Consider the following 20,953-nt stretch of genomic DNA (forward strand, 5'->3'; position numbering starts at 1 on the left):
GAAGCTCGGTCACAGGGATTGTAGCAGTTGAAATAGGAGAGAAATGAAGCACCGTTCTTCACATCAGAACTGAAAAGTAAATGATAGTTCTCTTCTGTCATGCGCACTTCTGAGATCTACTCTCTTATCAACTTTCAAACATACTATACGGTATTGTTAACTATAGTTACCATGCATCCATCCATCCCATCCATCCCCAGAACTTATTTATCTTATAACTGGAAGTTTGCACCTTCTGACCACCTTCACACATTCCCCTCACCCCACACTCACCTCTGGCAACCACCAATCTGTTCTCTGTTTCTATAAGTTCAGGGTTTTGTTTTGTTTTGTTTTGTTAATAGATCTTTATTGGAGTATAATTGCTTCACAATACTGTGTTAGTTTCTGCTGTACACCAAAGTGAATCAGCCATATGCATACATATATCCCCATATCCCCTCCCTCTTGTGTCTCCCTCCGACCCTCCCTATCCCACCCCTCTAGGTCATCGCAAAGCACCGAGCTGATCTCCCTGTGCTGTGCTGCTGCTTCCCACTAGCTAAGTATTTTACATTCGGTAGTGTATATATGTCGATTCTTCTCTCACTTCACCCCAGCTTCTCCCTCCCACCTCGTGTCCTCAAGTCCATTCTCTATGTCTATATCTTTATTCCTGCCCTGCAACTAGGTTCATCAGTACCATTTTTTTTTTTTTTTTATATTCCATCTAGGTCCATCCACCTCACTACAAATAACTCAATTTCGTTTCTTTTTATGGCTGAGTAATATTCCACTGTATATATGTGCCACATCTTCTTTATCCATTCATCTGTCGATGGACACTTAGGTTGCTTCCATGTCCTGGCTGTTGTAAACAGTGCTGCAATGAACATTGTGGTACATGTCTCTTTTTGAATTATGGTTTTCTCAGGGTATATGCCCAGTAGTGGGATTGCTGGGTCATATGGTAGTTCTATTTTTAGTTTTTTAAGGAACCTCCATACTGTTTTCCACAGTGGTTTTTTAGGTTCCACATATAAGTGAGATCATACAGCATTTGTTTTTCTCTGTCTCACTTTACTTAGCATAATGCCTTCAAGGTCCATCCATGTTGCTGCAAATGGCAGGATTTCCTTCTTTTTTCATGGCTGAATATATTTCATTGCATATATATATGTGTGTCTATATATATATATATATATATATATATATATATATATATATATATACACCACATTTTCTTTATCTATTCATCTGTCAGTGGACACTTTGTTTCTATGTCCTGGCTATTGTGAATAATGCTGCAGTGAACATGGGAGTGCAGATATCTTTTTGAGATTTTGTTTCCTTCTGATATATACACAGAAGTGGAACTGCTGGATCACATGGTAGTTCTATTTTTAATTTTTTGAGGAATCTCCATATTGTTTTCCATAGTGGCTACACAAATTTGCATTCCAATGGTGCCTGAGGGTTCCCTTTTCTCCACGTCCTTGCCAACTTGTCATTTGCTGTCTTTTTGATGATAGCCATTCTGATACGTGTGAGGTGGTATCTCATTGTGGTCGTGATTTGCATTTCCCTGATGATTAGTGATGTTGAGCATCTTTTCATGTACCTGTTGGCTATCTATATATCTTCTTTGGAAAAATGTCTATTCAGCTCTTCCGCCCATTTAAAAAATCAGATTGTTTGTTTTTCTGTTGTTGAGTTTTATGAGTTCGTTACATATTTTGGATATTAATCCCTTATCAGATATGTGATTTGCAAGTATTTTCTCCCATTCCATAGGTTGCCTTTTCATTTTGTTGATGGTTTCCTTTGCTTTGGTTTGGTGTAGCCCCACCTGTTTATTTTTGCTTTTGTTGCTTTTGGTGTTAAATCCAAAAAAATCATTGCCAAAGCCAATGTCAAGGAGCTTACCCAGTATGTTTTCTTGTAGAGTTTTATGGTTTCAGGTCTCCAATATTTTAATTTATACACTTTTCTCTTCAGGTACTTTTTTTTTTTTTTAAAAGGCAAGTTCTTTTTATTTATTTATTTTTAGCTGTGTTGGGTCTTCGTTTCTGTGCAAGGGCTTTCTCTAGTTGCAGCAAGCGGGGGCCACTCTTCATCGCAGTGCACGGGCCTCTCACTATCGCGGCCTCTGTTGTTGCGGAGCACAGGCTCCAGACACGCAGACTCAGTAGTTGTGGCTCACGGGCCCAGTTGCTCCGCGGCATGTGGGATCTTCCCAGACCAGGGCTCGAACCCGCGTCCCCTGCATTGGCAAGCAGACTCTCAACCACCGCGCCACCAGGGAAGCCCTCAGGTACTTTTTATTTGTAAAGTCTTTTGTGGGGGCATTAAATAATTTTTAAAAAATTATTATTAAGCAAAAGAAACATAATGCACATAATATAATGTCTGAAAAATATACAAGAGCATGAATGAGTCCTGTCTCCTCTTACCACCTCAGAAGTGATCTCCTCCCCAGAGGCCACCACTCTTACCAGCAAAACTATATGAAAATTTCTCATCACAGTTCAAACACATTTTCCTACCCCAAGGTCATCACTGGGTATGAAGAAGACTGTCTGGGGCACATATAACCTCTGGGAATGCTTGTTAACTTTTCTTTCCCTCCTTTGTTGTTGTCAGCTAATCCATTTACAGAGAGAGGAATGAACTGAATAAAGTCATTTTCCCCTCCCCCTCCCTCTTCCATCTCCAAAAGCTTTTCTATTTTCTTGGTTTCTAATCCACTGAGGACTGGGAAACCACATAACTGGACCTTCTGAAATTAGATCTTCAGCCAGAATCAAAAAGCAAGCCTAAGAAAGGCATCTCCATGAAGATGCAGGGACTTGGCTACGCAGAGGCTCTTCCCCTCTTACCTTCCGGTTCAGAGTTCTGTTCCAGGGATTGAAGTTACCAGAAAGTGACCTCCAGGTCAGGACCATGTTCCTGATATGTGTTTGCAGCAAACCAGGACTGTGACATCTTCTGACATCATATGCTGGAGGGAGCATTTGGCCACTTATCCAATTAGAACATCCAAACCATCATTATGCATTAGGTGTAAGGATAAATCTAGCTTGTTATTGTTTAATTACTAAATGAAGGAGTTAAACTGGACTGGGCTAAATCCTCCAGCCTAGTGTTGCACTTAATTTTAACAACATTTGACAGACACGTGGAGTCATCATACAAATTAGGATGAAATTTGAAAGAAGATTCCTTAGCAAATTACCTGTCTCCAGTGACTCATGCTGAGTTTCACCAGTTCTCGGGGTTCAGACTGCCAGTCAGTTTTGTATATCTTTTCCAGTGGCAGGAATTTTAACGTGAATGGATACAAAGTTGGCTAAAATTTCTTGAAAAATATATCCAAAGACACAATTATTTTTAAGTTGAAGATAAAGTTAGTGGTATGTTGTTGCTTTTTTAAAAAATCACAAAGCAGCTATGAGATCTCTGAGGTACTTTAAAATTAAAAACTAGTTATTTGCTTATAAAGCTAACTTTTTTCCTATAATCATAAAATAATACATGCTTATTGAAGAATACTTGGAAAATTCAGAAATAGAAAGGATTCTTTTTATAAATTTATTTATTTTATTTATTTTACTTTTGGCTGCGTTGGGTCTTCATCGCAGTGCGTGGGCTTTCTCTAGTTGTGGCGAGCGGGGGCTACTCTTCGTTGCGGTGTGCGGGCTTCTCATTGCGATGGCTTCTCTTGTTGTGGAGCATGGGCTCTAGGCGCGTGGGCTTCAGTAGTTGTGGCACGCAGCCTCAGTAGTTGTGGCGCACGGGCTTAGTTGCTCCGCAGCATGTGGGATCTTCCTGGACCAGGGCTCGAACCCGTGTCCCCTGCATTGGCAGGCGGATTCTTAACCACTGCACCACCAGGGAAGCCCCTAGAAAGGATTTTTAAAAATAAAATATTTGTTCACTCTTCCTCTTTTGTACCTTTTGAACTTTGTACTGTGTGCATATATTTCCTATTGACAAAATAATGGAAGGACATAAATCCATCTGTTCAAATATCCTGTTTGATTTTCTTTGTTTTGTAATCACCAGCTTGTGTTGTGAACCACTGAAGTAACAGACAACCCGCTTCACTGACCACCATAGGCATCTCTTGGAATAAACCAGATAGTTTATTTCAGCTGCCAACTTTAACTATATTCACCCCCAGTATTTTCTAATCGTAGCCCCTATGTAGGCTCGGTGCTGAGGAAATGAATTATGAAACTAGTCTAAGCAAAAATAAAGTTAAATTTAGTACGAAAGCAAGGTCAAGGATCCAAACCTAAGGTATCTATCTATTCATTCTCTCTCTCTGATTCCACAGGCCCATTTCTTCCCTTGCAATCACAGGGCATCACTGGGGATGCAGGAATCCAAGCCATGCACTGCCCTTGTTCAAACTGACAGAAAAACAATGCCATCAGCATGAATCAATAGGAATGGTGCATTTAGCCAGGAGACTGTTATTTCTGGGGACTGGATGGGCACTTCATTTTGAAGTTTATATTAGTGTCAGATTTAGCAGTATGGCAATGTTTTCCAAACTTTGTCAATGGGAAGTAATTTTGGCATGTGTATATATGTAATGTCTCTATATATGTATGAGTATAAAAAGTACTATAGAGTGGGTGGCTTAAACAACAGAAATTTATTTTCTCACAGTCTGGAGGCTGGAGTCCTGGATGGGGTTGCCAGTACGGTTGGGCTCTGGTGAGAGCTCTCTTCTAGGACTGCAGACGGCTGCCTTCTTGCTGTGTGTTCACATGGCTTTTCCTTGGTGCCGTGGAGACAGGGAGAGAGATCTCTTCCTCTTCTTATATGGCCATCAATCCTATCGGATTAGGACCTCACCCTTATAAACTCATTCAACCGTAATTACCTCCTAAAAGCTCTATCTCCAAATGCAGTCAGATTGGGAGTTAGGTCTTCAACATATGACTTTTATTTTGGAGGTAGCGTAATTCACTATATATATATATATATATATATATATATATATATATATATATATATATATATATTACAAATTTGATTTTATATACACACTTCCAGGTATTTCACCAAAGTTTTCTCGTTTTTGATTTTACTTTATTACTGTCCCTTATTGCTGTTTCCCTTATCCTATAAACAGAAATTGCCAACGTTCTTTTATTTTTCCTATTCTCAAGGCTCTGAGAATAGGAGCTAAGCGATAACCCTGGGTGTTGGGCAGGGACCACTGAACCAGGACTCACAACTCATGTCTTGCTATGTGATTCTGAGACTGTATCTCTCCTTAAAAACCTAAATTCTTCCACCTGTAAAATGGGATTAATAATCTATAAACCTGTGAAAGTGTGAAGAAAGAATAGTTAATAATTTGTCGTGTAATGTTAGCTCTTTGTAATAAAAGTTTCAAAATGAAATGCAAAGATTTTAATCCAAAGGTATGAAGCTAATTGTTAAAGTTTAACAGACATTCTCAGCAATTACCATGTGCCCTAAAAACATTAACTCACTCAGTCTCAACAACAATGGTATGAGATAAGTTATCTGTTATCACCACCTTCTCCATTTTATAGAAATACAGAGAAGCAGAGTAACTGGTCCATGGCTACAGAGCTAATTAGGGACAGAGTCGGGAGTCACATCCCGGTGGCAGCTTGGTGTTAAGAGACCCGTTACCATGCAGTCACGAACTACGAAATTGCTGCTTATTTACTTCTAATTGTGTCACTTCCTTGTTCAAAAACCTCCAGTGGCTCTTAAAGTCTAAAGTAATAAAGTAAAACTCATTTGCTTAGCAATAAAGACCCTCCAGCAACCTTTCTTTCTTGTTTTGTTCCCCATGAAAATCCTTCCTTCATCCTCCCTGCTCCCACCGTGCTCCAGCTGCACAGGACCAGTCACTTTATCTGGAACCCATTTATTCTCATGCCCCTCTCCACCTTCCACATTTTACACTCTCTACACCTTCAAGGTTCTTCCAAAGGGCCATCTCCTTCATACATTTTCTCCTGCACCTCTCAACTCCAGCTGGTTGTTTTTTTCCCACAAAATTTTCTCTTTCCTCTTATCTCTGCGTGGATCAGTTTCTGGCTTTTATGACATTTCTTTCTGTTTGTTACATTCCCTCCCAACTAAATGATGGGATTCTTGAGGGGTGCAATATGCTTTCTCATAGAACTTAAAAAGTTTTCATTACAATTTTAAATCATTATTGTTCTTCTTTGATAAGCAAATGTATGCAGGCTTATTGCAAAAAATAACACATTACAGAAATACATCTCTTAGAAATTGAGATTCGTCATTATAGCCCCTCTTCCCATGCCCTAAGAGAACTGTGGCTAACAGTTTGGAATATAGTCTTTTAGACTTTTTTTTCATGTAATAAACATGTACGGTTTATATTTACAGAAATGGGATTGTACTATACAGGCACCTTTGTACCTTTTTTATTCCTACTGATTTAGTATTTTTTCATATAGAGATGTATCTCATTCTTTTTTAACAGCTGCATAGTATAAGATTATATGACATTAATGGTATTTACCTGTTCAATCCCTTGCTGATGAGAATGACTGATTTCCAAATTTCACTATTATGCTGCAGCAAATGTGCATATATATTCCACATATACACTTCGTATATACACGTAAACATACACTCCATCTATACTATATATATCTCCGGATGACTTCCTGTAGGACAAATCTTTGGACATGAAGTTCCTAGCTGAAAAGGAAAGGAGATTCTAAATGATGATAATTAACAAAAATGTGGAGGGAAAGAGTCTTGTTTTATGTCTTCCTGAATCCTTCACAAACTTGGTGGTTAAGAGGGGGCCAGCTCTGGCATCAGACTGCACAGGCTTGTAACTAGGCTTGGTCTCCATGTTTTAGTCACCTCATCTATAAAATGGGGAAATAGTAGTACCTTACTCCCAGTGTTGTAAAACTTAAATGAGACAATACATGTAAAGCAATTAACATTTAGTAAGTACCTGGAAAATAAGTAACTACAAGATATATGGGAAGAAAAATGGTTAATAGGTTCAGATCATTGTTTGCTGAATGAATAGGACTGAATAGAACAATAGTAGTTTGAGTAATCTTTCTAGAAATGGATGGTACTTTGCTACTGAAACCAACAACAACTCTTTATAAAATGACCAGCTAGCATTAGAAGTGCAATGGCCTTGGAGCAATTCATCTTTGTGTGAAATTAACTGGCCTGAACCAGGATCAACCACTGACCTTGGCCTCTTCAGTCCCACACTTTCCCCAACGGAACTACCTGGCCCCAGCTGCAGCCTGGTACCTTCTATAACGGGTGTCTCTAAGGACAGAGCATAATGTGGTTCCCCGGAGGATGCCCTGGCTCACCACTGAAGGTCGTTAGGGCATCTAGTTACCCAGCCGTGAACACTGAAAATGAATAGAAAAGTGCATAAATGGCTATAGAGTATAAGGCTCTCTGTTAAATTCTTAGGTTCTGGACCAGTAGTCTCCATCTTCACGGAAAGGTTCCCATATCAATACTAGAAGATTCTGGGGGTAGTCAACCCTGGGTTCTAGAAACATCTCTGCCACTAACCAGCTGCAAAACCTTCAGCAAATTGTTGAACCTCATCTTGCACTGATACAACAGGGGACTGAGATAACTGATGTGAAAGGCCCTTTTGGACATTCTTTTCCCAATAGGCAGAGTCACATTTTCAGACATCCGGGCTGTGTATTGCACTGAAAAAAATGAATGCATAAAATCAGTCAATGGAAATACTTTCAAAATGTGTCAGAGATGGCAAAAGGACCACACCAGGGCTCAGACTCAATTGACACTCTGTGCCACTAGGGGAGGGGGTGGCGGGAATCCTCTCAGGAAACAGCAGAAATACAGGAGTCAGAGAAGAAATTGTAGTCTAACTGGGGCCAGGTCCTGGCTAGCGACAAATGTGGCAGTAAACGGGGATCCCAGTGAAGTACAAGCATCAGCCAAAGTGCACTGATGAGCCACCCCCCAGCCCAACACTGGAGTCAAATTGTCCCCATCTTCTCAGGCCCATTTCAAAATTCACTACTTCCTTCTCGAGGACCCCTCCCAAACACATGCATGCGCACGCGAATACACACGTCTTGTTCCTCTAAAAGTTGGTAGTACTTTGTCACTCTGTGCCATTTTCATGGCATTTCCAGGAGGGAGACAAGGCTGCGTCAACCTCCTAGCAACACTTGCATCCTCTCAACGAGCTTTGCCTCCCAGGCATCGAATACAGTAGTGCTCAGGAAATATTTGTGGCTCTGTGACTGAGTAACTCAGGCAGGCCCCACAGGGACTAGAGTGTTATGGGTTTTAATATGAAACATACCATGGAATCTGAGACTTTTTACCTCATGGCTCGTACTGGAAACCATCCGTTCCAGTCGGATTTGCTGGGAGCTGGATGGAATTTTGTTCCATTTCACCCTGAAAACCATAATCTAATTTTAAAATTCAAAAACATTTACATAGCACCTACTTCACGTTCGGCAGTAATCCAAACACTCTACAAATGTGAACTCATTCACTCTTTGTAAGCAACCAGATGTAGAAAATAAGGCACGGGAAGGTTGTCACTTGCTCTGGGATCAAAGCTAATAAGCACCACAGCTGGGATTCAAACCCAGGCCATCTGGTTCCAGAGTATATGCTCTGCCTGAAATTTATGTAAGTGGCAAAAATCTTCATGAGCAGATAGAAAAAAAAAAAAAATGACGTTGATGTATTTATTTCAAAGGAAATGCTTTTTTTCTTGTGTCCCCCTTTCCTTCCTCATTCAAAGCAAAATGTTCTAAAGCAAACAGTCTTTTTTCACACCTGAGAGAGCGGGGCGGTTCATTTTTGCTTTGGCAATCAAAATGGAGGAGGAAACTTGTGTGGTTTCATCACTGGTGCTTTCGGGGTGTGTGCTGAGCGTGGTCCTACCTTCCTCCCGGCTCGTCTGGCTGGGGCCCCCCTGCCCCCAGGCTTTGCTGCCTCAGGTCCTGGAGACTTTTTAACAGTCTGCCTTTCCCCTTCCAACACTGGGACGTGGACCAGCCTTTCCCGCAATCCCGCCCATCTAGACTTTGAGCCTCAAGGGTCTTCTTCGGCCCTCCCCTGCGTCAAAGCCTTGTAACTAGGACTCGGACCTTATCAACTATATTTGCACCAAAATCCCCAGGAATCGCAGCTCCCCGGTCGGTCCTCCATCCCAGGGTGAATCCACTACGTTTCTGTTTCGAATGTTATGTGCCTGGCTGCATGCAGATTTAAATATCTATCTCCTCACGTGGGAGGCCGGCGTCAGAACCTGACAGACGAGCCATTGATAACTGTGGGACCCAGGGCAAACTCCTTAACGTCTCTGAGTCTCGGTTTCCTCATCGTGAAGGGGATTGATACCCATAGGGTTGCAGCGTGGATCAAATGCGATAACGCAGAGGCTGCACCTGCACCCGACAGTTCTCTTAGGTTCCTCTTGGCAATATTACTTAATACCTGCTGCTTGTCTGTTTCCCATTTTCCCCCAGAGCTCCCTCCCGCTCCGAGGGCTGGAAGGGCGTCTTTGCGCTACGCTCTGAAAAAGTCCCTATACAGCCGTTAGAACTTACGACCCCCCTGGGCTCCTGGGGCACATGCATGACAACCCGGGACAATCTGAGATGCTTCCTTCGACGCTAACCCTAAACCCCGATGGCTGAAGGCTCCGGGTCCGGGGAAGGCCCGGCTGAAGTCGCTGGAACGGGCTGGGGGAAGAGGTGGGTGCTTTGGGAAGAAGCAACGGGGTAAAGAGTGAGCCCGCGGGCCAGCTCGTCTCCCTGTTTCTAGGATGCCCTCATCCCCGGGCCCCTTTCCCACTCGGACACCTGCTGCCCGGGGCCGGCTTCGGAAGCAGGGCCTCCCCCGGCACGGCCGCCCGCCTGGGCGAGGTGGTCCCGGCGCGCAGCCTCGGGGGCCGCCTCCGGGCGCCCCGCCCCCGCCGGGTCCGCGCAGCCCGAGCGCCTGGCCGCGCCCCCTCCCAGCCCGCGGCGCCCCGGCACCCCTCTCCGCCCCCGGCGGGCTCGGCGGAGCATTGTACTCACATCCGGGGCTGGGTTTTGCTTTAATGCGAAACGTAATTAACCCGGAAAAAAGAGCCGAGGGACAAGAGAGAAGGAGGGAGGAGGGGAGGGGAGGAGGGGAGGGGAGGGGGGAGAGGAGCGAGAGGCGCGAGAGACCCCGAGAGTTTGGCGGCGACAGACATCCCCCGAGAGCGACGGCCCGCGGGGCCCCAGAGGCGCTTCCCAGCCCGATGTAACCCACGCACCCTGCCCGAGCCCCGGCCCTGCGCGGCGGGGTAAGTGGGGCGCCCGCGCGGGCCCGGGAGCGGCGCGGCGCCGAGGGGCGCGCGGGGCGGGGGAGGCGCCCCCGTGCGGGCCGAGGGGAGGTCGCCGCCGCCCCCGGCCGCCTCCGGTGGCCCCCGGCGAGCCCGCAGGGCAGCCCCTCCTCCGGCCCTCGGGAGCGCCCGGGGTGGCCAAGGTCGCGGCCGCCAGGGGTCGGGCTGCGGGGTGGGGCCGCGGGCAGGGTGGGGGCGGGTGTTCTGCGGAGCTGCGTTTTCTCACGTTTGCAGCGGCGAAACTTCTCCGCGGGTTCTGGCGCTGGGGCCCCGGCCCGGCCACGACTGCCCGGGCAGCGGGTAGGGGAGACGAGCAGAGAACGTGCAGGCAAGTCCCCGGGGGCACGGATGGGGCCGTGGAGACTCATCTTTCTCTTCCCCTATTACCTTATTCCGTGGCAGGCCTAGAAGGCTCCCGAGGGAGATCCCTCCCTTCCCTCTGGGTCCAGCCCGGGCCCCTCGGACTTCTGGAACTACGGGCTCTGGGGTGACTTAAAGGAAACTGTCCTAAAATGCAGATTTGGTGTCAGGTTGGGAAAGCACTCGAGGGGAGCTGTCTGTCTGTCTGTCTCACGAACTTCTTCCTCACCTTACACGCTTCCCTCTTCTCCAGTTCTGAAGACTGCTATTTCATCGAATTAAAAAAAAAAAAAAAAAAGAGGAAAGGGAAAAGAGAGGCCTTGTAGGAACGAAAAGTGTGAGAGGAGGCGCGGCAGGGCCACCTCACTGGGGGCGGACCCATCTCCTCCTCAGGCCAGCCCTGACCCCCCAGCCTCTCGCTGTAAGGTTTCCTTGCTTCTTGGTGAATCTTCCCCTTCTAACTCCTTCTCCCGCCACCCGCCCCGTCTTTCTTTAGGACTCCAAATGGGGATTTTCAGAGGAGAATAACCCACAGAGAAGGGGAGGGGACAGGCATTCTACCGCGACGCCAGCGGTGACACCCCCGAGGCATCTCGGTCCGCTGAGTGGTGGTTGCACTTGGGCTGAAGTTCCAAAATTGTACTTCTGTTTTCTTAATATATCTAAGTCAATCCCCTTTTTCCTCCTTTCTGGAGCGTCATCATTTTTCTTTGTTTGGTGGCAAAGCCTTCAGAAACAGTAAAGCCAAAGATCTTGAAAGAATGGAAGTGTTTGTTTTCTATTTCAGTTGCATTCAGCTGACATTTATTGGGTAATTAAGACACGAAAGGCAGTGATGAACAAAATGTAGCCTCTGTCTTCAGGGAGCTTACCATCTGATGGAGGACACAGGCGGTACACCAGGACCTAGGACGCAATGCAGATTGCTAAAATAGAGATCCAGCATGCTTTGAGAAGCCAGAGGAAGCTTTTAAAAAGCCTCCTCATGCTTTCATATATTAGCCTTCTCCATTGTGTGCCACTTGAACGCAGGTGACTTTTGCCATAGCTTGCAGTCTAGACTCTGTGGCCTAGACTCTGTGTATGACATCTACTAGGTGCTAAGTAAACGTTTCTTGAATGAATGAGTGAGTGACTGCAAGCACATAAATTGTTTGCCCCTATCCAAATGGAAGAGAAGAGAGCAGTGTGGTGGTGCCTCAGGCTGGTTTGAGCTGGTTCATGAGGGTTTCCCTTGGGTGTTGCCTTTGGACCTAAGTATCCTTCGCCCTCTTTGTAAACCCCGCTTTTGACAGAGTGCCTATGACACTCCTACTGATGGGAGCCTCGCTCACTTCACAGATGGGTAATCACCTTGGTATGGACTGGGGAACCACCTGCCCTTTGGTGGAGAGTTTGCAATGCTTCTTTTCCCTTGTCGTTGGTGCTTGCTTCTCTCTTCTGTATAAGGAAGTAGGGCCTGCAAATCCCATCGTGTCATCGTAGTGTGCTGAACTGTAACTCAGCTCGGTGTTTCCCCCCGAGGTTAAATAAAGCAAATCCTGGAGACATGCAGATTTTGGTTGGTGCCTCCTTATGGAGAGATTCTGCAAAAATGGGAAGGGAGAATCATCAGCCCTATCAGCCAGCCAAGGCCCTCCGAGCAGCTCTCCTGCTAGCTTGCCTGGTATTTGCTGGAAGTGCTGGATCACTAGGGAGCCGGGAGCAGCAGGGCGGCGATCTCCGGATGTGCATCCAGCTGGTGCTTCACTGATCTCGGGTCTTCTTCATGGGGCGGGTGGGCAGGTGGGTGATGCCCCTGCTAAAAGGCTGGAATGCCTCAGATTAGATCTCGCTGTGGCCCCAGTGCAGTTAACATCTCTTCTGTTTCCCCGAAACTGTAGTAAGTAGTTATTTTGGCCGAGATAGTCGTGGAGCTTGGAAAAGATGATCTGGGAGCTGGGGCGTTGCACTGCTCGGCCTCTTCCCTCTTCCCACCGCTGCCTTACTTTCAGTTTTCCACGTGTCTCAGTGAGCTGGAGAGGACTCCGGCGATCCAATCTGCTAGGCTTTGGAAAGGAAGGAAGCAGAGCAAATAATATAGTGTGACAGTCTATGGCAAGAGCAGAATCCCAGCCCTGCCTGATATAAGCCCCTCATTGAGCCAGGGAATTGGCCAGGGCAGGGAGACAGGGCTGCTGCGGGGCGGGAGGGATGGGGTCCCTTGCTTCCCGTTCTGCACAGGCCTGTGGTTGCTGCAGTGGGACAGTCATTGGAAGGCCCCGTTGACCTTTGCTCCGAACCTTGGGCTGCCTTTCTGCCCTGCCAGCTGAGATAAAGAGGGAGGTCCCCTTCTCCCTGAGAAACGCTGTGGTTAAAGTGCAAAGGCTAGGGCTCGCCCTCCCATCAGCTAGGACTCCCTTTTGGCCATCCACGTGCAGAGCGGATATCTGCGGCTGTGACTCTCCCACGGGCCGTGCAGGAGGTGGCTTCAGAGGCCCTTCCTTGGCATCTGATCGCAGGCCTGGTTCTGTTAACTCTCAGGGTGGCCTGGCCGAGATGGAGTCGGTGGATCTCTCAGACGGTTTTTTTTTAACCTTTTGGAGAATTTTCGAGAGGAGAAATACGATGGTTCTTGGAGTAGACAGAAGAGTAAGGGCAGCTTATGCCTCTCTTTGTGAGGGATGCCAGCGTCACTGCTTTCCCAGTGGGATTTACTTATTGATATTTGAGGGGTGGAGACGGCCTGCAGCTGCCTGCCGTGTTTTACCTAGTGGTGGGAGCCACGTACTGCTTGTGAGGCACTACACACGCACACATCTTAACAACGACAGTTACCCAGTGCTTAGTCTTTGCCAGACCTCCTCTTAAGCACTTTTCACACATTATTTCATTTAATCCACACAGCAGCCTTTGAAGTAGGTACAGCGATTCTCTCCATTTTGCAAATGAGGAAATAGGCCCTGAAGCGTTTAGTAGAGTCTGTCTGACTCTAAAGCCCTCGCCCTTTCACTTCACTCCAGCACATCAGTGGGTAGCTGAAATCAGCACGCCCTCTTCAATGGTCACATTCTTGCAAGAGTTTCGTCAGATGCTCTCAGACCGATCCTTGTCACCTGCACGTGCTCCGTGCCACACCTGGCCCCTCCTCCTTCCCTACATCCAGAGATGGGAGCACGGTGCCTTTAGACGGGAAGGCTTTGGCTGTTTAGACTTTCCCCCGGCACTTTGCAAAAGGCTAGTACACAGGAGAAATAAGGATGCTTTCTTTTCATTCTCCTACTGCCCAGGTGTTAGTGGGTGAGAAGGTCAAGTTTTAAATGAAGATCAAGCTCCTGGGCTGCTACCAGTAAGAGGCCCTACAGTGAAACTGAATCGCAGAACCTAGCAACTGGATTCTGAAAGTGGGAGATCTCAGTTTTTATAGGCTATTTATAACCCCTGGGGCTGCTCCCTGGGCTGGTGAACTCTCGGAGGGGGAGGTGGTCTCAGGAGCCTTGAGTCAAGGGCAGGCCTTTGTTTCCTACCAGCTCTAACAACCACATTTTCTCTGAACGTAGATGAAGCTGCTGTTCAGAGAGGTCATGAGTGTTTAAAACGTTTTGCTGTTTTTGGCATCTTTGTTGGAGTGGTATCAGTAGTCAGTCGTTCCTGCCTTTTCCCCAGTATTTTTTTCCCTTAAAAAATTCCTCGAGTGTCTCTTGCCCTCCATTCAGAGTTCTCGGGTCCAGGGGACGTTGGGCACCTTCTCTTGCCCTCCCCATTCCTGTGGATGTCTGCATTCCTCAGCCTGTTCTTCCGCTGGGAATGCGTTCTCAGTACATTCCCTTCTCGCTCACATTATTCTCCGGCCTCAGACTATTTGGAATGTGCTCTTATGACAGCTTCAGAATGCAATGATATTATAACAGTAGGAAATAGATGTTCCCACATTTTGGAAGTTAGAGTCTTTGGCCCAGCCTCAGAGCTGTGTTCTGAAATAGCCATGCTTGCGTTTTGTTGTTGTGGTTCTTGTGTTTTTACTGGGCCCTGGGCGTTCGTGGGCCCTCCGCAATGCACCCTTATGTAGGCGGGAGATGGAAACATAGGCGAACTCTCTGTTCGCCTGGCCCATACGTTTTCTAACCTCCACACCCCAGTTCCTGTCTGCTTATTACAGCCCTCTCTGAGACCTCTGATGTCATTTCCCGATTAACTTTCTCCTGTAGAAATGTAGCAATTTCCTGTTGGTATCCCTCTCACTTACCACTGATGCAGCTTCTGCCCTCGGGGATGACAAGAGAGCAGATGCGTTCACTGCATCCCTGCCCGCCCCCCTATGTTTAGAAACACCTTCCTGACTTTTGTCTGGAGCAAAATCCCTGAAATTCCCTTTCCTACCAACGCCAAGTAACATGGAAGAAAAATATCCAAATTTAAAAATGGATTCAATTCTTTTGAGTTTTGAACTACCGGAGATTATAGTGGATTATTTCATCCTGGGGCCAATACCATTTAAGGCTTTATCTCTGTTACCACTTTCTTTCGTTTGTATTTACCTCGGAAGTATCAGGACGATCAGGCAGATGAATCTCCCTTATTTCACTCTATTTTTTCCTGTATCTTCAAGCCACATTAGAGATCTTAAAAATAAGACGTCCGGTACAGTAAGCCAGAGCTTTCATGACTTAATAGCTCTTTAGTTTTTCTTTAAAAAAAAAAAAAACCTATTTATCCATCTTTTCATTCATCTATCTAGACATTTAACTTAAAGACGTCAGTCCTGTCTCCCAAGTTTCAAGAAGGAAAATTCCACTGGGGGGGAGGGTCTTTGTCAGGATCCTGCTTCTGGGCTTGCTGTGTTGCAGGCTCTGTGACAACAGAGGGAAAGAGGCACTGACTTGGGTGTGAATCTTCAGTTGACCCCCAGGACAGGGGCTCCTCTTATGAAGATCAGAGAGCAAGCAACCAAACCCAGAGAGGAAAGAAAGAGCCTCTCTTAGGGGAGGCTGCAGTAGGAAGTAAGAAACCCAACTAGATTGGAGGGTGCCAAAGCCCTCTGGGTAGGTACCTAGCTTTGGGGCAATTGTGATGGGTGGAACATGGCTTTATTAGATTTAAGACTTTGAAACACTAAGAAGTCCCAAGAGTGCTATAATGTAGGCAAGGTTTTGCTTGTTTATGGACTCTGGAGAATTGAGAAATTTATTCTTAGCTTCAAAACTTGTACGCTGGGGATGGGGGTGTGTGTGCCTGCTAAATAAAGTAACAACATTTCCTGTAGAAAATTTGGAAAATATGGAAAAAAATATAGATGTAGATAAAGTTCGCCCGTGACCCATAGATAATAACTGCTAATATTTTAGTGCCTGGATGTCAGTCTTTTTCTATCCAAATATAGATATATAAAAATAATACTGAGAGGACTGGGATCATATTCTAAATCATATTATTGTATCTTTAAAAAACTTTTGGGGAGTTTTTCCCTAATTCATTTAAAAGTACTTGAAAACATAGCTATTTAAAGATTGTGCAACATTTCCTTATGTGAATGTCCTATCATTTATTTATTATTCCCTAATCATTTGGACATTCAGGGCATTTCCAACTTTGTGTCATTATAAATTCTGTTGCAGTTGCCATCGTTTTATTTTAATCTGTATTTGCATCTTTGTTTATTTACTTGGATGGAATTCTAGAAGTAGAATTTCTGGGTCAAAGGATATGAACATTTTTAGCTCTCTTGTTCCATACTGCCAAATTGCTTTCCAGAAAGCTTCATACTACTGTCCCGGGTGTATAAGAATCCTAAGAAGTGTCTTCAGGAGACAGCCTTCTTACTTTTCTTCTCCGCTAATGCCTCAGTCTCCCGTTGGGACATGTTTTATTTTCTTAGGGTCTTGGTCCCAAGTTGTCTCTTGTATATTAATGAGCCTGATAAAGATGTCAGTTGTCTCAATTCCTAGGGGAGAATTTTATTCTTGGCTTGAATCTCCTCCAGTGATGGAGGCTTAGGCACTGGAATGGGCAGTAGAGGAGATATTTTGGACAGGGATATTGCCCTGTGCCCTCACCTCATTCGATGGTGGGCAGCCATTGATTCTTTTCTCACGAGCTTCATCTCGTCAGCGGGCAAGTGTTGGCCAGGAATCTCGGGTTAGTTGACATTTAACCCATTTTCTGCTGCTGATCAATGGGTAACTCCATGCAAAGTCCCTTTCTTTCTTAAAAGTTTCACTTTTGGGAATTCCCTGGGGGTCCAGTGGTTAGGACTCTGTGCTTCCACTGCAGGGGGCCCGGGTTTGATCCCTCCCTGGTGGTGGAGCTAAGATCCCCCAAGCCTCGCGGCCAAAAAAAAAAAGTTTCACTTTTACCATCAATTAAATATTTAACGTATTTTCATTTGCAGCACATGCTTAGCAACTTATGTACTAAGGAAATCTAAATGGTGTAAAACTTGCCTCTTTTCTAGTTTACTTTTCATTAAGGTGCATTATTTACTAATTTGAATTATTGAGACTATGTTTTGGTTTTGTTTGGGGTGTGTGTGTGTGTGAGAGAGAGAGAGAGAGAGAGAGAAAGAGAGAAAGGGAGGGAGGGAGGGAGAGGGAGAGAGAGGGAGAGAAATTGATTGTGTGCACACATAATTTTGATTTGCATTTAACAAAGTCTAGGAAGGAATGTGAAGCAGGAAACAAACATGAAAAAATGTTCTGCCTCACTGGGCGTCATTATATATTTAAACTAGCCACAGTTTAAAATAATGAGAACATTATGTATGTAAGATTATAGCAATGGTAACAATATATTGCTGGCTGCAGTGTAAACAGATGAAATACTTTTAGAAAGCAATTTTGTAATAAGTCTCAAGAGTTATAAAAGTTCATAACCTATGATCTAGTTTTATTACTACTTGGAATTTATGCTGTATCCATGTGTAAAAGAAGAAACAAAGTATAAAAAGATGAATCTTAGCATTAGAAAAATTGGATATCATCTAACTGTCTAGTCATGGAGAAGTGGTTTAAGTAAATTATAGTAAATCCAGTCCAGTGATGTTATGCAACCATTAAAAACACTGATTATAAAGACTGTAGCAACATGGAACATGTTTACGGTATAATTTAAAGTTTTAAGAAGGTTGATTATGCGGACAGAAGCATGAAAAAGCATGCAAAAGTGAAAACAGTTGGCTAGAGTGATTTTTTTTTTAATGCCAACATTGTTATATTGTGAATTTTGCACTAGAAACGGAAAACGCTGGGGAGATTGGCATGCTTTGGAAAGACAGGGTGCTGAGTGCGGTGGACCGAGGTCCCTTCCTGCGCACAGAGTCCGTGCTCTTTGTCGTGCATGTGTTGTGATGGCCTAGGAGCTCCTTGCTGGGTGGTCTCGTTAGGAATTAGAGCGAAGGTGGAGGGGCTGGCCTGAGAGAGTACCGTCCGGTGCTCTGACCCAGCCAGAACACTTTGCGTGCTGTCCCAGGAGACGGGCCGAGAGTCACCGTCCAGGTGAGGGACCCAGGATACGGTGGGGCTGGGGATATGCATGGGGCAAGTCCTGGGGCGTATCACCCAGTGTCACCCTCCCCCCAGTATTTTTACACTGGGGAACTTGGTTAAAATGAAATTTAAGATAACAAGTGATTTTAAAGTTTAAAAGACAGGCTAGAACCGTATAACCGAGGAGCGTCATGCAAGTTGGAAAGGACATCTCGAAGAGGTGATAGACAGCATGTGTATGTGCATCAGGGTGTCCTGCCCCTTATGGATCGGTTGCTGGCACTTCCTCTTCTCCCCTCCCTGCCTGGTGTTCGGGGCTTGGGGTGGGGGTGGCAGAGTTAGTCGCATCTGAGAGGCCTCTCTGGGAGAAAGGGGAGGAGCCAGCGGAGACTTGGACGATGCTGGGGGGGGCAGGTTGAAGAAGCAGGGAGAGGGGATCGGGGGCCGGGGGCGGCTGGCTCTCTGTACCAGCAGCTGCTGGGACAAGGGATGCACCCACAGGATGAGGATGCAGTGTCAGAGGGCCGGGCTCAGGACCTCAGGTTTGTGTGTCTGCGCCATCTTTGGGTTTGTCGCTTGTGTGTGGGTGGGCTTGTTCGTTCTAACCACACTTCCGTGTGATGCTTGGTTCTCCTGCCGCCCATCCTGCCCCCACCCACCTCCCACATGCTGATGAGCCCTGTGACTCAGCTGCTTCTCAGGACATCTGAGCAGCTTTTTTTTTTTTCTGGGCTAGAACCACAGTCAGGAGATGTGTAACCAGATTTCTTCTTTTTATCATCTTTCCTTTTGGTCCCTGAGGGTCCTCTCCCACCATGCAAGTGGGAAGCCCCCTCTACAAGAGTAGACTGCTGGAGGATTGTGGGAAGAGTGGCTCCTCTGGCCTCTTACTTGAGAAAAAGGCCCCTTGGGCTGAAGAGGAGACCTTGGAGAGGCAGCGTGAAGTCGGGTGCTGTGCCGACCGGCTGCACCCAGAGACAGTTGGCTTTGTTACCCACTGCAGTTTACGCCCTTCCCCTTAGGGATGTCCCGGGGTGGCGACGGCGCTGAATCCCCCGGAACGTCTGTCTCTGTGGCTGGGCTGGCATCAGGGGAATTTGCTGAGTTTTCTTGGGGGTTGGGTGCACCCTCACTGCAGGGCCGACCCAGCCTTTCCGCCTGGGACTCCTGATTTCCCCTGATTCCCTGGGGGAAGCCGCGTCCTTTCTCAGGGATCCGCTTCCTCCCCAACCAGCGCTGGGTCCCTCCCATTTTTGACCCTACCCCTTGGCTTGAACCCATCTCTCTCCCTTTCCTGAACTCACATTGGCCAGTGGTGAGACGGGAGCTGGGATGGAGGCTTCGTTTGGGGAGGTACCGAGAAGCTGGGGATCTGGCCACAGGGACCTCTGACCACGTGATGCACTGCGTGCAGGGGTGTCCCCCCCCCCGCCCCAGGCCCTCACCCTTGGGGTCTTCCTCTCCCACTGTGCTGCTACTTCGTTCTCCTCTGCCATCTTTTTAAACCTCCTCTTTCCACTTTTCCTCCTTTTCGCTCCTCCTCTTTTACTCCTTTCTAGCTGTGCTGTTTCATCTGTGTCCTGTTTCCCTGCCTGCTTTCCTTTTTTGTCCCCCATCATTGCCCAGCGAGTCGCCGTGGGATCCCCTGACCCGTCTCCCTCCTGACTGAGTCATCTGCCCCGTTGGGATTCTGCCTGACCTTACCTGGAATCAAGGGATTCACTGTTTCCTGGCATCCTGGTGTGTGAGCAGGGTATTTTTTTCTTGGGGCAGCGTCTCAGCACCGCAAGGCCCCTTGCGGGGGCAGGAGAGCGCAGACCACGCCACCATCCACATCCTTAGAATTCGCCCCATCTTGTGGAAATGTGTGTCTCTGCATGTGGGACTTTCCTCCTGGCCAGGAAGCCTGCGGGCGTGGCATCTTGGTAGCTCACGGGCTGACCTAGGGTCATGGTGCAGGGCACGGCCCGAAGCCAGCCGTCTCTCAGTCGTGCTTAGTCATAGGCTCAGGGCCATGGCGGGCTTGGGTCACAGTGAATTTTTGCTTTGTTGGAGCCAAGCAGGACCAGGGGTGGGTGGGGTGGGTGGCGTCTGTCCTTGAAGGTCTGACTGTCACGTGGGGTTTTCTAACCCTTGGGCACCGTGTCCCACTTCTGCAGTGCATTGTGCGTCCAGGTGGGGTGTAGCTGCCTGTTGGAGGGTGCTTTTCCTCTTGGGGAGAACAGAGCTCCTGCCTTTTCCTTTGGCTCTTCAGACAGACAGAAGGGAGCCAGGAGAGGGGAGGCCCGTCTGAGGGTGCGGATTGTTTCAAATCGCCGGACCCTCTTCTGCAATCAGGAAAGTGTTCAGGGTTGGGCTTTCTTCTGCTCCCTCATTCCTTCGATTACAAGTGGCTTCTGGGAAACGGCAAAGTGAAGGAAGTGATCCTGGGGCTGAGGGGTGTGGCCCTGCCCCAGGCCCCAGGAACCCCTCGGATTTGATTCCTTGGTACCTTCATGGAGCTGCAGGGGCTGCTCTTCACACCTGAATTCTCGGCAGAGTTTATCCAGGTGTTTGCACTGGAGCTTAAGTCCTTTCTGCAATTGTTTCTTTACGTATAAAATTGGGTTATAACTTACTTTACAAGGCTTTTCTGAAGAGTGATAATAATACCTAGTGTTTATGAATGCTTTATGTCTGCCACGTACTTAATTCTCACCAAAATCTGGTGTAGGTCCTATTATTATCCCCATTTTACAGATGCAGAAACTGAGGCATGGAAAGG

General features: G+C 46.6%; 1 protein-coding gene and 1 long non-coding RNA gene across 12 annotated transcripts in view; one reads left to right on the top strand and one right to left on the bottom strand.

Annotated features, from left to right (window-relative positions):
• Positions 1 to 1,171: 1,171 nt before the first annotated feature.
• On the bottom strand, positions 1,172 to 20,033 carry LOC103020119 (uncharacterized). Of its 8 annotated transcripts, none has more exons than XR_009006483.1 (8): positions 19,894 to 20,033; positions 10,959 to 12,777; positions 8,342 to 8,439; positions 7,570 to 7,715; positions 6,527 to 6,708; positions 4,655 to 4,825; positions 3,593 to 3,881; positions 1,172 to 3,337 (listed from the first exon to the last, which is right to left on the bottom strand). It is a non-coding gene; the product is annotated as an uncharacterized LOC103020119 (long non-coding RNA). The 8 variants fall into 8 exon arrangements; XR_009006481.1 differs by having other exon boundaries at positions 1,172 to 2,980; positions 3,215 to 3,881; XR_009006482.1 differs by having other exon boundaries at positions 1,172 to 2,242; positions 2,859 to 3,881.
• Positions 10,165 to 20,953, top strand: part of PLEKHA2 (pleckstrin homology domain containing A2) — a 56,174-nt gene continuing 45,385 nt past the window's right edge. Inside the window, exon 1 of one of the 4 annotated variants that reach the window (XM_057537145.1) lies at positions 10,165 to 10,330. The gene's annotated coding sequence lies outside the window, so the exon portion shown is untranslated. Of the gene's footprint in view, positions 10,331 to 10,563; positions 10,698 to 18,642; positions 18,732 to 19,480; positions 19,930 to 20,953 lie in introns of those variants that run through there. The other 3 variants (XM_057537146.1, XM_057537148.1, XM_057537147.1) reach the window with 3 other exon arrangements.

The sequence above is a fragment of the Balaenoptera acutorostrata genome, chromosome 21, assembly GCF_949987535.1.
Source record: "Balaenoptera acutorostrata chromosome 21, mBalAcu1.1, whole genome shotgun sequence".
Classification (NCBI taxonomy): domain Eukaryota; kingdom Metazoa; phylum Chordata; class Mammalia; order Artiodactyla; family Balaenopteridae; genus Balaenoptera; species Balaenoptera acutorostrata.